The sequence below is a fragment of the Portunus trituberculatus genome, chromosome 18, assembly GCF_017591435.1.
Source record: "Portunus trituberculatus isolate SZX2019 chromosome 18, ASM1759143v1, whole genome shotgun sequence".
Taxonomy (NCBI): domain Eukaryota; kingdom Metazoa; phylum Arthropoda; class Malacostraca; order Decapoda; family Portunidae; genus Portunus; species Portunus trituberculatus.
Window position 1 is genome coordinate 23988486 of NC_059272.1, and position 15833 is coordinate 24004318.

General features: G+C 45.7%; 1 protein-coding gene and 1 non-coding gene across 8 annotated transcripts in view; one reads left to right on the forward strand and one right to left on the reverse strand.

The window, feature by feature from the left end:
* LOC123505428 (discoidin domain-containing receptor 2-like) overlaps window positions 1-15833 on the reverse strand; it is a 633236-nt gene that overhangs the window by 316232 nt on the left and 301171 nt on the right. The gene's annotated exons all lie outside the window — the stretch shown is intronic.
* Trnag-ccc lies at window positions 4290-4363 on the forward strand. The gene has a single exon. It is a non-coding gene; the product is annotated as a tRNA-Gly (tRNA).

Consider the following 15833-nt stretch of genomic DNA (forward strand, 5'->3'; position numbering starts at 1 on the left):
GCTGAAATATTACAAGTGACAGCATCTCGCTTTGCGGCGCCACCTATACACTGCCTGCAGGTGCATAAGAAGGGTGTGAGAGACAGACTTACCCTCTTCAAAATGTCATTAACTCCTTCTCTTAAATTCTCCTCACCTGTGTGTTATGTGCGTAGATCCTTCCTGTTTCCGTCTATCTCTCCTTTTATTCATTCTCTCTCTCTCTCTCTCTCTCTCTCTCTCTCTCTCTCTCTCTCTCTCTCTCTCTCTCTCTCTCTCTCTCTCTCTCTCTCTCTCCACTCGTCATTCGTTCCTGCCCTCCCACTGTCTCCTCCCTCCCTGCCTGCCTGCCTGCCGTGCCCTTCGCCTCCTAATGACAGCAGTAATTCCTGATGTTTTACCGGCCACGACGCTCCACGTTTAACGGGACGCAGAATTTCAGGTCCTCGCCGAATTACAGAAAGTCCCGTGATATATATTTAACGTTACTCCCCAGCTCCGTCCAAGTCTAGTGAAGGGAATTAGCTTTGTTCCAATTTAGGGTAATGGAAGGCAACTATGCTCCGTGAAAACATATAAATTCTTGACACAAAGCACAAAAGTACATCATAGACAGGCAACAACAGATAATCTTTGGACTAGACTTATAAATAAGACATGTGCCAGTGACTTCTGTGATAACTTTGTACACGCGCTACTGGTGTATAACAAAGGAGAGGTGTGCTACTTCTAAGTCACTAACCTCCTTGAGTGAGTGTCTGCGTTGTAATAATCTGAGTATTGCCGTAATAATATGCACCTCTGGCCAGGACGCGTGAAAGGAAAGTTTGGTCATCTGTGTGTCGCCAGAGTGTCCGCGCCGTGAGTGTATTGACCGGCCAGAAAGTCTACCCCAACCCCCAACACTCGATCATGACACACACCCAACACACTCCATCACTCCATCCACGCCCTGCCTGCCAACACAATATTCCTGTTCATATCCAGACATCAAGCTCTCAGCATATCACGTTCCTTCACACTGTCTCATGCACAAAGCCCCGTATACCGTATCCCTACCATTACCATCCCCTCTTCGCCCCAGATTTACACAGACCCTGCTCTAAATAACACTCCTCAGCCCACACCCACACCCAACCACTCCTATCCATCCCGTCCACCCCCACAAAGCCGCACACTTACTCAAGGCATCCAAGCAGCCCCACCCACTCACCCCGACCCGCCACGCCTCGCCCCACCCAGCTTATCCCTTTCCGTCGGATAAACACATTAGCAAAGATCGAAAACACGGCCTCCGCAAACTCCCGAAAGCAGGTCAAGTCAGGGTAAGTTGAGCCAAGCCACCAAAATAACGGAGGAAAAGAAAACAGGAGACGAAAAGGAAAAAAAAATCACGCGTGTTTATACAGAGAGTGACTTTTCAAATTCGCCACTCGAAAGCACAAGGCAAAATCACGTAACCCGATATTCAAGGGGGAGTTTGAAGCAGCAACAGGACTTGAGGAGGAAATAGGGGAGAGAGCGGGAGCGAGGGGTGGGGAGAGAATACATCAAGAGGAGCGTCCATCCCTCCACTCACGCACAGCCCTGGGAGAAAAGGTGCATCACATCACCAATGCAATAATAAACAGAAAAAGCTTAAAAGTATTTGTGTAAGGTGAATCCATTTACTCCTGTGCACTTTCATTTTCCTCTTCGTCCTTTCATGTTCACCGTCTACTGTGTACTCCTCCTCTCCTCCTCCTCCTCCTCTTTCTCTCCAGATAATCAAAAGAATAGTAAAATGTGTTTGCAAATATAATACAAAGGTAAAGGGTCGCGAGGAGGAGATAAGGGGGAAGGAAAGAGAGGAGAATAAACAAGGACAAAGGAAACAGAGGAAGAGAAAATATATAATCAGAAGAAGAGCAAGATAAAGGACATAAGAAAAATGTATTCGAAAAGAGAATTCACGATGCTTAAAAAAAGAGAGAGAGAGAGAGAGAGAGAGAGAGAGAGAGAGAGAGAGAGAGAGAGAGAGAGAGAGAGAGAGAGAGAGAGAGAGAGAGAGAGAGAGAGAGAGAGAGACTACCATGGAATGTGAGAGACTCCGCCAAGCAAGACGGAATTAGTAAGAGGAATCTAGCGTAAGGTAATCTTGGACATACCTTGAGGAGGAGGAGGAGGAGGAGGAGGAGGAGGAGGAGGAGGAGGAGGAGGAGGAGGAGGGGGAGGAGGAGGAGGAAGGGAGGAGGAAAGGAGGAAGGGAGGGACGGAAGTCAAGAATGAATGCAGAAAGAGAGAGAGAGAGAGAGAGAGAGAGAGAGAGAGAGAGAGAGAGAGAGAGAGAATCGCTCAATTCTGTTATAATATGCGAACGTACCCTGTCTGTCATAAAGAAAACGGAAGGTAGGAAGGAGGCCACTGATGCACGCAGGTCTGTCTGTCTGTCTGTCTGTCTGTGTGTCTGTCTGCAGTGCGTGTTGTGCTGAAAGCTAATCCATGTCAACTATACTTTTCCTTCTCTTTATTTTTTCTTTTTTTTATCAGCACATACTCAAGAGGGAGGGAAGGGATGTGGGCTTTGGAAATTGAATCACTTACTACCTACAGACTTTGAGTTCAGTGGTTCCCTTAATCCAGTGCTTTGTTTCTGCTTCGAATATACATCCAATCTCTCTCTCTGTCCCCTTTTTTTGCTCTTTCATCAATCAAAATTAATCCAGGTTTATATATGCGATTTTATTTAGCTAGATATAAATGTAACTTGTGAATTGAATTATTGATATTGCTTCCATCGCCATCTTATAATGTGTTTTACCTTTTCTTTCTCTATTTTTTTTTTTCCCAAATCCCACCATGTAAATCAATCCTGCTTTATTTACTGCCTGATCTTGACACTGAAGAAGCGGTGACTAGCGCAGGAAATTATCAAAGTGTATGTATTTGTTCATTCGTTTTTGTCTGTTTTCTCGATAAATATTAAACTAGGAACGTTATCTCCAACACCTTAAGGATCTGTGAATTGTGAGTGAAATTACTACTGCTTCACAAATCAACTGTGTGTGTGTGTGTGTGTGTGTGTGTGTGTGTGTGTGTGTGTGTGTGTGTGTGTGTGTGTGTGTGTGTGTGTGTGTGTGTGTCTGTGACGAGACAGCCAGACGTTACCCTACGGAGCGAGCTCAGAGCTCATTATTTCCGATCTTGGGATAGGTCTGAGACCAGGCACACACCACACACCGGGACAACAAGGTCACAACTCCTCGATTTACATCCCGTACCTACTCACTGCTAGTGTGTGAAAGGAGACACACCCAAATATCTCCACAATCGTGTGTGTATGTGTGTTCCCTCAATCTAAATTATCACCCTTACGTAGCTTTATCGCACCAGCAGAAAGACACGTTAATGAAACGATTATATCGCTGTACAAGTCAACTTACAACTGTTTTTCTTCCCTTACTTTTATTTCACTGGCAGTTAATCCTCAGCTGCTAATGGCTGTACGACACTTTCTACTTAATCTGCATAGCTGTATATGGTTTTACTGACAAAAAAAAAATTGAATCAATATGCGAAAATTAATTAAAACTGTTCTTTCCACTGTCCTTGCTGTCACTTGCCTTTCGAAGCCATACTCTGAACTTACACCAAACAATTTTATCAGCCCTGAGAAGAGACAACAATAAAAACCTTCAGAATAAAGTGTGGTTGATAATAAACGTAAATGCAATTAAAGCAAAGTATGTCGAATAAAATAAAGGAAGAATAGAATAACAACCGTACATAAACACCATCTGATAAAGTTAAAAGGGATTAAGACACTCTAATCACTCACTAGGAAGAGAAAGGAGACCAGGGGCGGAGGACGAAGGACGTGGGAAGTGAAGGGAAAAATGTGAGGAGTAAAAGTAATAAGGTGGAGGGTGACATTATGGCAGCTTAGCATTAGAGGCTCTCTGGGAAGGTGAGCGCCGCGAGGGATGATTATTTAAACCGTGGAAAAATACAGTGCTTTATGTATTTTATGACATTTCTCTCTCTGGAGACTTGTTGATGATTATTTTTTTCTTTTTTAGCAGAGGAAGAAATACCTCAGCTGACTTTCCCTCGTTAAGCTGGTGTTTTAACGAGAGAGAGAGAGAGAGAGAGAGAGAGAGAGAGAGAGAGAGAGAGAGAGAGAGAGAGAGAGAGAGAGAGAGAGAGAGAGAGGAAACCAAAAATACCGGATATTTTTCTGACACGTAGGTGCGTGGCTGCGGTGAAGGTCAAAGCACTTCTGCAACAAACACACACACACACACACACACACACACACACACACACACACACATCCGGTAGCTCAGTGATTAAAGCGCTGACTTCCCAAGCCAGAGGACCGGGGTTCGATTCCCCGGCCGGGTGGAGATATTTGGGTGTGTCCCCTTTCACGTGTAGCCCCTGTTCACCTAGCAGTGAGTAGGTACGGGATGTAAATCGAGGAGTTGTGACCTTGTTGTCCCGGTGTGTGGTGTGTGCCTGGTCTCAGGCCTATCCGAAGATCGGAAATAATGAGCTCTGAGCTCGTTCCGTAGGGTAACATCTGGCTGTCTCGTCAGAGACTGCAGCAGATCAAACAGTGAAACACACACACACACACACACACACACACACACACACACGGCGACATTCCTCCTGGACGACCTTAATTAACGCTCGCCACGACCACTCGCCGGCCGTCCAGGAGGCGGGGATGGGAGAGCCGCGGCCACTTCGGCTCAGAAAGTGGTTTAACAGCGTCGTAAAAAGCAAGGCGATAAAGCTTGTCCACGCAAGATCTTGGAAGCATTAAGAGCTTTGCCGCGATCCCCACAACGCCCAGCACCTCCCCTGCCGCGTCCACTTGTCCCCGCTGGTGGGCGTCAACAGAGGCACTCCCCGGTATGGCATCGCCCCTTATACTCCTTGCATGGGGATACAAGATGGTAGGTACATTTCCCGTGAATCCTCGCTGATACCTCCTCCATCTCACAGGAAAGCACGCCGCCAGTCTGATTCTAAACGGCAATCTTGCATAGTGATCAACTTGTGCAACCTTTTGTTATGTGTCATCAGTTTCATCAAGGTTGGGTGGTCATTTCATTTGAAAATAAATAAAAGAAGTTTTGACTTTTCAGTAAGCCCACGTATTATATTTATGTTTTGCAAATATTTCGTCATGTAATTTTGTTGCATTTGATTGTGCTTCAGAAAGTCAAACACATGAACTTTTAGCAAACACCAGCAAAACCCAGTTCAGTTACACAGCTCTGACCTACATGGTGCGCTATCTAAATTAAATTGAATTATGAACAAGAGTAACAAAACACCGCTCTGCTTGCGCAAACGTTAACATGAGTGCGCACATACACACACACACACACACACACACAAAGCCGTCACGGGACCGTCCCTCACCAAACACACACACACACACACACACACACACACACACACACACACACACACACACACACACACACACACACACACACACACACACACACACACACACACACACACACACACACACACACACACACACACACACACACACACACACACACACACACACACACACACACATTCTGCGACACTCATTTTAAAACAGTCATCTTTCTATTTTACATTTCCGTATCTTGGCACCTGCAAGTGACTCCGCCGTACATCACAAATCTTTATACGGGAGAAAGAATTTGTTTCGGTGTACCTGACGCACCACAACGCACCGATAAAAGCATTACCTGTAGATACAAGCGTGCAGGCAAAGGGACACGCAGATTAAACGTATGAATCAAACACCACTGTTTATATTAAGTGTTCCGGAGCCAGGACGGCGCCATAAAGTAGGCGATAAGAAGGGAAAAGTGTACCTGGCTCGTACCTGTCTGGGAAGCGCTCAGGTACACGCCCTCCATGCCTCAAGGTGTGTGTGTGTGTGTGTGTGTGTGTGTGTGTGTGTGTGTGTGTGTGTGTGTGTGTGTGTGTGTGTGTGTGTGTGTGTGTGTGTGTGTGTGTCAAGAGTCTGCGCTGTTATACCTCTTTCCCAGGTAGGCCATTTATTGCGCTTAAATTAGAATTCATCAATTGAAGCGCGCCGAGTGACAGCCACGGGACGAAATTCCAGCCTCTTTTACAGTGTGACTCGCAAACAAAAACTTAATTGGATTTATTTGACCCTTGACTCGTGTGTGTGTGTTTGTGTGTTTGTGTGTGTGTGTGTGTGTGTGTGTGTGTGTGTGTGTGTGTGTGTGTGTGTGTTTGGTCGGAATCCCAGCCACTGAGCCGTGTAAATACTTTGATCTTCTTTCGGAACTCACGTGAAGAAAATGAAATCGTTGCGGGAAGACTCTGAGCCTCACCCGCCACTCACCGCCGTGCAGGCCAGGTGTCTGTTTACCTGTGTTTTGGTCACCCCGCCTTGCATCTTCCTGCCCTTGCCCTTTATACCTGCTGCTTCTTGTCACTCGAGCGTGTTTATGATGTGCGGCGTGAGGTGAGACTCCCACTTATGCCCAACGCGATATTGATGAAGAAGATTCTGATAATAAACTTAATATTACGACACAAATAACAAACAATATTCACATCTTAAATTGGAAAATTATATATTAAATTCCTATAAATTTAGCTACCACTTAGTAAAATATTGAGTAAATGGACCAACCTTATGACTTATGAAAACCGAAACTAAATTTACGGCTATTTATACGAGACACTTTACTGAGCATTTCCAGCGGCCAGGTCATTCATTCTTAACGCGAAGATACTTAACGAAACGGTCTCCACTGGGAGGGATACATCTTTAATACTCCTCACCATTACGCATACAGGAACCCTAACTGGGCGTCTTTAAAAATTAAAGAACACGGGAGGGAAGTTAGTCTGCGCCTCTAACGTTCCGCTAAGTCTGTCTTGTGTTATATTGTGTTGTATTGGTTGAGACCCGTGACCGCCTTCTACCAGTCACCGCGGCCATCTCCTCCACCCACTTGCTGATCGATGTGTTCCTGCCGCCCCCATGCCTTCCTGAACGCTCTCCCTACTCCATTACACCGACACCGCCACGTGACACTCGACGCAACTGAGTAATTCTGCGTACGTACGTGTGAGATAAATAACCTTTACCCAAAGAAAAAGAACACAAAAGAGTAAGGAGACTGTTAAAGGTTAGTTAGCTTACATAAGGTCGTGTATGCCTACAGTATAGAGCATGACCCATCACAGAATACGTACTGCCTTCCACTATGGCGCTGGCGAAGGTATTGCTTATATGTAAAACTGATGGTGTAGGCAAATTGGACTCATGATATCTAGTAAATTCATATAAAAGTAAATAAAAAACATAAATAGCTGGAGGAAAAACTGTCAGGAAATATTAGTAAACTTATAAAATTGTGAAACATGTGATTAACCCAAAATAAGCACATGCAACATCTTCCATAAAATTCGCAAATTCAATACGAAAAAATGAAATGCAATAGAATTCTGCTAACTTGTTCAAATAATATTTCCGAAAAGTCTGTGGAAAACTTGACAGCGAAATACGTGCATGAGAGAGAGAGAGAGAGAGAGAGAGAGAGAGAGAGAGAGAGAGAGAGAGAGAGAGAGAGAGAGAGAGAGAGAGAGAGAGAGAGAGATACTTGAGTCTTCCCAGCCCTGTATCTCTCTACATATATGCAAAAATAATATACGAACTTAATGCGTCGTTGTTATACTTATCTTCTAACACTAAATTTGAATCTTTATGCTTAATGCTGTGATACATAAATTAAGGCTAACTTATTCTAATATTTATTACTTCATGCAAAGAAGGATACTTGTTATATATGTCTGAGTTTGTGTATATATTTACATTAGATTCGTTCTGGACACACACACACACACACACACACACACACACACACACACACACACACACACACACACACAGACAGACACATAGGTAAGCCAGGAAAACTTGACTTAAATATTCTACTACCCTCCGTCGAGCACCTCCTCCTCCTCCTCCTCCTCCTCCTCCTCCTCCTCCTCCTCCTCTTCCTTCAGTTCTTCAGGAGGTTCGCACACTCTCCTTTAATATTCCGTGGAAGCTTCTATTTTTATCACGGACAAGCGGGGAACCTTCTGTGGGCGCCCTGGCTGCTCTGCTCGGGTCCACTCAGCGAGACTCCGCCTGTCTTCTTGTTTGATTCATTTACTCTGCTTTTATCTATAACTTTAACAGTTTATTTTCCGGGAGTTGTATTTTTTTTTCATCAGATTTTAACTTAACGAGAGAGAGAGAGAGAGAGAGAGAGAGAGAGAGAGAGAGAGAGAGAGAATAGTTGAATAATACCAGAACACCATCACTCCTAGTATAGCTATTCATAAGCCCCTCCATCCTTGCTTTTCTCACTCCCCTCCCTCCCCCTCTCTCTCTCTCTCTCTCTCTCTCTCTCTCTCCTCAGACACCGCTGCTAAGTATCCTGGTTACAGTTGACGGGGCGGGGCGGGGCGGGGCAGGCCGTAGCAAGGCAACCCAAGGCAAGTTGGAACAAGGTGGGGTGAGGTGGGGCGACATTGAACCTTATGCCTCTTACGCCCAGAGTTCTTGCTTCCTTTATCTTCTACCTTCTCCACCCAGGCCCTGCCTCCCTACCCAAGTACAGCCAGTATCCCCGGCAGCAACCTTTCCCCCTCTCTCTCTCTCTCTCTCTCTCTCTCTCTCTCTCTCTCTCTGGCCGCGACTCGCTCAGTGATCGCATTAATTCCAAGTGTCACCCAGTTACATGGCAGCTATTAACGCAACAGCTTCTGGCGTGTGTGTGTGTGTGTGTGTGTGTGTGTGTGTGTGTGTGTGTGTGAAGGAGATAGAGTGAGAGGAAGGCTTATAATTAACGAGTATCTCCAAAAACTAAAAGGAGAAGGATACCAAGCGCCTCTGTACACGACCTGGAGTCAATTTGCATCATAATATACTCGTCGGAAAGGCTTACACCGAGGCAAGTCCCGGGCCGTCCACACGAGGCGGTACCGTCACTTCAGCGCGTCAGTCCAGCCCGGCCCAACATCCTACTGTACAGAATAGTGAGTGAAGCTACGTAAACTGCAAAGGCTAAAGCTAAACTGCGCTCTAACTGGACGAGGCGAAAACGGCGTGGGTAGCGAGTTAGCAAGCTTTACCCTCCCCCAGCCCTCTCTCCTCTCTCACTCTCTCTCTGAATCGTACAGTGTAGCAAGGTTTGTGTGTTTAATAGCGCTTGACGAGTGAGATAAGAGAAGCACGGTGTTATGAGAGCCTAAACGGAGACGACAGTAAACGGTACAGGATGTTACAGTAGGCAGGGCGTGATGGGTAAAGGGGAAACGTTCTTCAAGGCGCAGTGTTTGGGGGAAATAAACGCGCAGATTTGTACTCACTATGACAGCCTTACGCAAAATACTTCTTACTGGGTTTGTGATGTTAAGTGTTTAGATTTTATGATTTGCAGCCATTTCTCTCTCTCTCTCTCTCTCTCTCTCTCTCTCTCTCTCTCTCTCTCTCTCTCTCTCTCTCTCTTGTGGATGTTTACACTACTCTTGATGGTGTCAGGGCAACACTCCGGTGACCATCAAGCTTTTCCTCCTCCTCTCCTCTCCTCTCCTCCCTGAGCCCCCTCCCCCACCAGTCACCCTTCTTCCTTTTCTTCCTCCCATTCTTTTTTCTCCTCCCCACCAGCACCTTTCCCATTCCTCGTGTGTGGCACCAAGGATATCTTACGTAAGTGACTGGGTAATGTTCTCTCTCTCTCTCTCTCTCTCTCTCTCTCTCTCTCTCTCTCTCTCTCTCTCTCTCTCAAAATGTACTCTTTCACATAAAATTAATGGCAATTGCCTATTTTTTCCCCTTCAACTGTTATTTATTTTCTTTCACTCTATTCTGATTAGATTCTACTTCTTCCTTGATCCTCTTCATATACTTTAGATGAGATGAGGAGGAGCAGGAGGAGGAGGAGGAGGAAGAACAAGAACAAGAAGAACAAGAACAAGAACAAGAACAAGAAAAACAAGAACAAGAAAAGAAAAAAAATGAAGATGAAAGAAGAAGAAGAAGATGAAGAAGAAGAAAAGAAAAGAAGAAAAAGAAGAGGAAAAAGAAGAAGAAATGAGGTATGAAGGGAAAGAGGGAGGGAGGATATATACGTCCTTAGTGACTGTTGCCTGCCACGTCCACCTTCAGGCCATCTCTCAAACTTGCTGTCTGGTCTGTTTTCCCCGTCAGCCCAGCAAGGACACGCTACCTCGCATCGGCAAAACCACACGCATCGCCTATCAACGCAATAATCTCAACAATTGGCTTTACGCAATCCCTTCCCGAGTCATTTGCTGAAACTGATTCCGCGTGGAGATAGAAAAAAATCTGCCACCACTACCACCACCATCACCACCACCACCACTACCACTACCATCACCACCACGAACTCAACTCAACCCATTTATTCCTAACCAAGAGAACCAAGAGATGAAAATACATACTAGTGTAAAGAAGAAAAAAAATAGTTTGAATCAGTATATACGTACACCCGGATTTAGCAATTAACGGCGAGCAGTAAGAATAGTTAGTAGTAAGAGTATTAGTAGTAATAATAGTCTAGCCGTTCGTTCAGCCTTTGCCAGTCCACCGGCCTCTCTCCTCTCGACTTGTCTCCTGAGCTAACAAAAACATTTACGCCACGCCATCGAAACGTCCATTACCAGAGTGAGACTGACTAACAATCCTGGTGGCCAAGCAGTGTAAGCCTCGACTCACTCCTCTTCCCTTACCACCCCTCTACCCATCACCCAGCCTCCCTATCTCCACTCCCTGCCCCCTCTCTCCCTTCCCTCACTCCCTATCCTCTCCGCACCTCGCCCCTAAACTGGAAGACTTAAATTGGGCATGCAGGTTTGGTATTAAGAACACTAACGAACCATTATGCCAATTAACTGATTTTCCTCCCTCGTGCAAGAGAATGTCGGGTGTGGCGGGGCGAGGAGAGGAAAGGGAGAGTGGGGAGAGTGGGGAGAGGGTGCCTGGGCGTAGTACTTTAGGGAGGGGTGTTGACAGGGTAAAGTAAGGAGGGGGAGGAAGAGAGGAATGCACAGGGATTTGAGAGTTGATGTCAGGAGGTGGAGGAAGAGGAGGAGGAGGAGTAACGGGGCTTATTGCGGTTGTGTGTGGAGTTACATGGTTGTTTCTGGGGTGGAGAGTGTGTAATGCGGGAGAGTGTAATGGTGTAGTGGATGAAATGAACCTTGGGATGGAATAAAAAAAGAGGTGGAAGCAATACAAAGTGGAGTTGTCCCCAAGCCAAGGGCAGACAAGCGGGAGTTGGGACATGACAAGCTCGTTCGTAAAAATGAAACCCACTACACTTTTTAGTTCTCTTTCCCAGGAAGAAATAATAAGTTCCAGAACACAAAGCAAAATTCAGTAGTAATATATGCTAATTTACAGCCTTCCTCTGTTGTGCACTGGTGGAGATACAGAATGTTTACTACCACCGTTGGCGTGCTAGCATTGAATACAACACACACACACACACACACACACACACACACACACACACACACACACACACACACACACACACACACACACACACACACACACACACACACACACACACACACACACACACACACACACGCACGCATTACGGACACAAGCACACACGTGTATATACATGTATATCTAAACAAGCATTATACACAAGTATAAACATGAATGCGTGTGTGTGTAAATATTTACTGCATAACACAAGACTAGGAAACCCTCCCCGACAACTTTGCATTTCCCATAAAAGAAATAACAGTAAAATGTACAAGTATTACTGATGTTTTTTCTTTCTGCTTCTTTGTTTTAAATGTCACCTCATTGTCACGTACAACCTGTCTACTTGTCTTGTTATGTGTGGGAGGAAACTTTGGCATGAGGTAGCTTGAGTTATTGTGATAGTGGTGAATATTGTGGTGGATGAATGATGCATGTTTGTTTGGCTATTGTTGCTGTTGGTATTGGTAGTGGTGGAGGTGGAGCATGTGATGACAGGGAAATGGTAGAGAGAATATGTGGCTAGTTGGCGGTGGTGGATGTAGCGGCAGCGACGGGAAGGGTAAAGAGGAAATAATGAGTACATGGCAGAGATAGGGAGGGCGAAGCAACGGTGAATGAGGTGGAATGAGTGTCCATCTGTTAGGGATCTCTGGCTGCAGCGTTGAGATACATCATATAAAACCTCGTAATATGCCCGAGAATGTTCTGACACACTGGAACACATGATGCAAGACAGGCTAATATACGCACGCGCGCCACCACCACCACCACCACCACCCATGGCGATTTTCTTTTCCCCAGGGAGACATTAGAACTTCCCATTTTGGACACCATTCGCATTACTTGACGGGACTGAACAGCTTTAATAATACAAAAGTTCCATAAAATTTCAAAGAGACAGAAAAAAAAAAAAGTAAATACAGTGATGCGGCAACTCTGTGGTTCCTCGGCGGCGTCACCAAGGCGGTTCGTGAGAATCATTCATCTTTTCACTATGATCTCTTATTTTGTCCTTAACACTCACTCCACATACCTGCTGGGGTGACAGGAACAGGGTACGGCTAAGGCTTCTGTATTTCTGCTTCACCTTCACTACATGTAAGCCACAGTAAGTGTTCGGGAAAGCACGGAAGTCAGCGCGCACAACTCAAGACTCACGCGGCGGCACTGAGGGCTTGAGAGGTGAGCAGTGAGCAGGCGTGGACGGAGAGGCTTACCTAGTAGTGTGAGTTGCACCGCTTCGGATCCTCGGACTGAATCTGTTCAGTTCTTGTACGATACATTGAAGTCAAAGAAGGACAGAAAGATATGTAGGAAGTAGGGTGGTGAGTGTGAGTGAAGGATGAATGCGTGAGTGATATAATAATGTGAATGGTGTTCATTTTAGAAGTTACTTATCCTCATTGTACTGTATTTTTTTCCACAGGATGTCTCAAGAAAGCGTTAATGGAAAAGCTAGCAGTGCATCCCACATCGTCAGTTCCGTGTCACCAGCGAAGATAACATAACGTAGTAATATAAACTCATCTCTCCGAAACATCTTCAGGAGACACTAAAAAATATAAAAATAAATGTAACTAACTATAATAAACAATACAGAAAGATACACACCCACGACACTCAACCATCGACAATAGCATCTAAAACAACAACAACAACAACAACAACACCCACAGCCATTCAGGCCATGCAGGCTATTCTTGTAGTCAGCTATGTTCAATTATTTCAGGTCTCGTTCTATCTAATTCCCGTAAAATCATTATGAGCAGCCCCGCCCCCTCCATAGTCCCTGCCTGGTCCCTGCTGCACCCTACCCCGCCCCCTACCACGGCCGCAGATGGGACAATGACCCTTAATGACGCCTGTGGGATGGCTTTCTCTTCCCCCTGGTAATGAAGGGTTGTGAGGCGCCCTGCTGATAGCCCAGTAGAGGGAAGGGGGGGAGAGAGGGAGGGGAAGGAGGAAGAGGTGAGGGGGAAGACGGAAAAGAGCCGGCAAGAAAACAAAAGAGGAATTTTACATTCATATTCAACTTATGTCATGCAAAATTTGACTGTCAATGAGAATACTTAAAGATTTTCAACGATTTTTCGAGGTGAGGAATGAAGTGAAGGGTATGAGCGAGGAGGAGGAGGAGGAGGAGGAGAGAAGAAAGAAAAGGAGGAATAGGAAAGAAAAAGAAGAAGGAGGAGGAGGAGGAGGAAGATGAGGAGAAAAAAGAAAGAAGAAAGAGGAGGAGGAGGAGGAGGAGGAGAAAAAGGAAGAGCAGGAGGAGGAGTCGGTATGGAAGAGGAAGAGGATGAGGAAGAGGAAGAGGAGGAGGAGGAGAAAGAGAAAGAAAGAGGAGGAGGAGGAGGAGAAAAGAAGAAAGAAGAGGAGGAGGAGGAGGAGTCAGTATGGAAGAGGAAGTGGAAGAGGAGAAGGAGGAGGAAAGAAGAAGAAGAAAAAGGAAGAGAAGAAGGAGGAGGAGGAGTCAGTATGGAAGAGAAGAAGGAGGAGGAGGAGGAGTCAGTAAGGAAGAGGAAGAGGACGAGGAATCAGTAAGAGGAGGAAGACGAGGACGACGAGGAGGAAGAGAAGTTAGTTTAAGTTTCCGAGCCTAAGCTTTTCCTGTGTCATCCCGTGCTTGCTCAATGAATGTTTATGTTCTAATTGCACTCCAGCGTGTCTTCCTTCATGGCGCGGTGGTGAAGGGTGGCATGTTTCCGATTAAACCTGAGTATGCATGCTCTCTCTCTCTCTCTCTCTCTCTCTCTCTCTCTCTCTCTCTCTCTCTCTCTAACACAATACAAGTAATATAACACGCTGTTTGAATACTATTAATTAGTAAGAGCAATAAAACACCTTTATCAGTATGTTTTTTTTTTTATCGTTTGGTCTCCTTTTCCCTTACAAGATATTCAGTTTCTACCAGGATATGTATTTTTCCTCGTGTCTGTTTATTTTCTTTGGTACTTACGTATGATATTTGCTATACTCTCTCTCTCTCTCTCTCTCTCTCTCTCTCTCTCTCTCTCTCTCTCTCTCTCTCTCTCTCTCTCGTCCTTTCCATATTCGTCTGCCTTCATCTCCTTACATGCATACCTCTCTGTCCACACTTTCTCTGCCTCTCTAACTCCTCCTTTCCTCCCTCCCGCCCCTCACTTCTCGAATACCATCACTCCAGATTAAGAGTTGCACATTAATGCCATAAGACAGCATAGAAGTGACGGTGAAAAAAGGACAAAGAGGAGGAGAAAGAGGGGGAGGAGAAGGAGGAGGAGGAGGAGGAGGAGGAGGAGGAGGAGGAGGAGGAGGAGGAGGAGGAGGAGGAGGAGGAGAAATGAGTGACAGGAGAATGGAATGCTAATCATGGCAAGATTCAAAGTATGTATGTGTGTGTGCGGGGAGAGGGTTACGTATATATGTGTATGTATGTATGCATATGAGAGAGAGAGAGAGAGAGAGAGAGAGAGAGAGAGAGAGAGAGAGACGAGTGATGTGCAGTCAAAATTTGGGTGGAGTCTCGTCTGTGCTAATTCACTACACATTCTCTCTCTCTCTCTCTCTCTCTCTCTCTCTCTCTCTCTCTCTCTCTCTCTCTCTCTCTCTCTCTCTCTCTCTCTCTCTCTCTCTCTCTCTCTCTCTCTCTCTCTCTCTGACCATCCCACCTCGTCACTCATACACTAACCCACACAACCACCACCCACCCAGCCCACCCAGGCCACCCTCACACCACCCTGCTCAGCTCAACTCTCGTGTAAACTTAGCCCAAAAGATAAATCAAGGAAGGAATGAACGCTACGCCCCGTCCTGCCCACCGTGTCCCCGTCGCTTGCCTCGCCTTCTGCGGCTACTTCCTCGGCCACTCATAGGAAGACCCGCCAAGACAACGCCCTTCTTCAGAACGCGTTAAGGCGGGGGATGGGGACGGAGAAAGGGGTTAGTAAGGCTTAGTGTTTGTTCTCTATGGAGGTAAGGGTGGAGTAAGAAACGGTGGTGATGTAAGAGGAGAAGGAGAAGGAGAAGGAGAAGAGGAGGAGAAGGAAGGGGAGGAAGAAAAGGAGGATAGTAGGACAAAGACGAGAAAAAAATAGTAAATATAATTAAGTACGAGAATAAATGAAAAAAAAACTTATGTGACTAAAATGGACTTCGACAAAATTAACACACACACACACATACACACACACACACACACACACACACACACACACACACACACACACACACGGACACACACACACACATACTAAATCACCTCCTCTATACACACATCATCCATTACGCCACCTGACCGCGGCGCCTCCCCTAAGGTAAT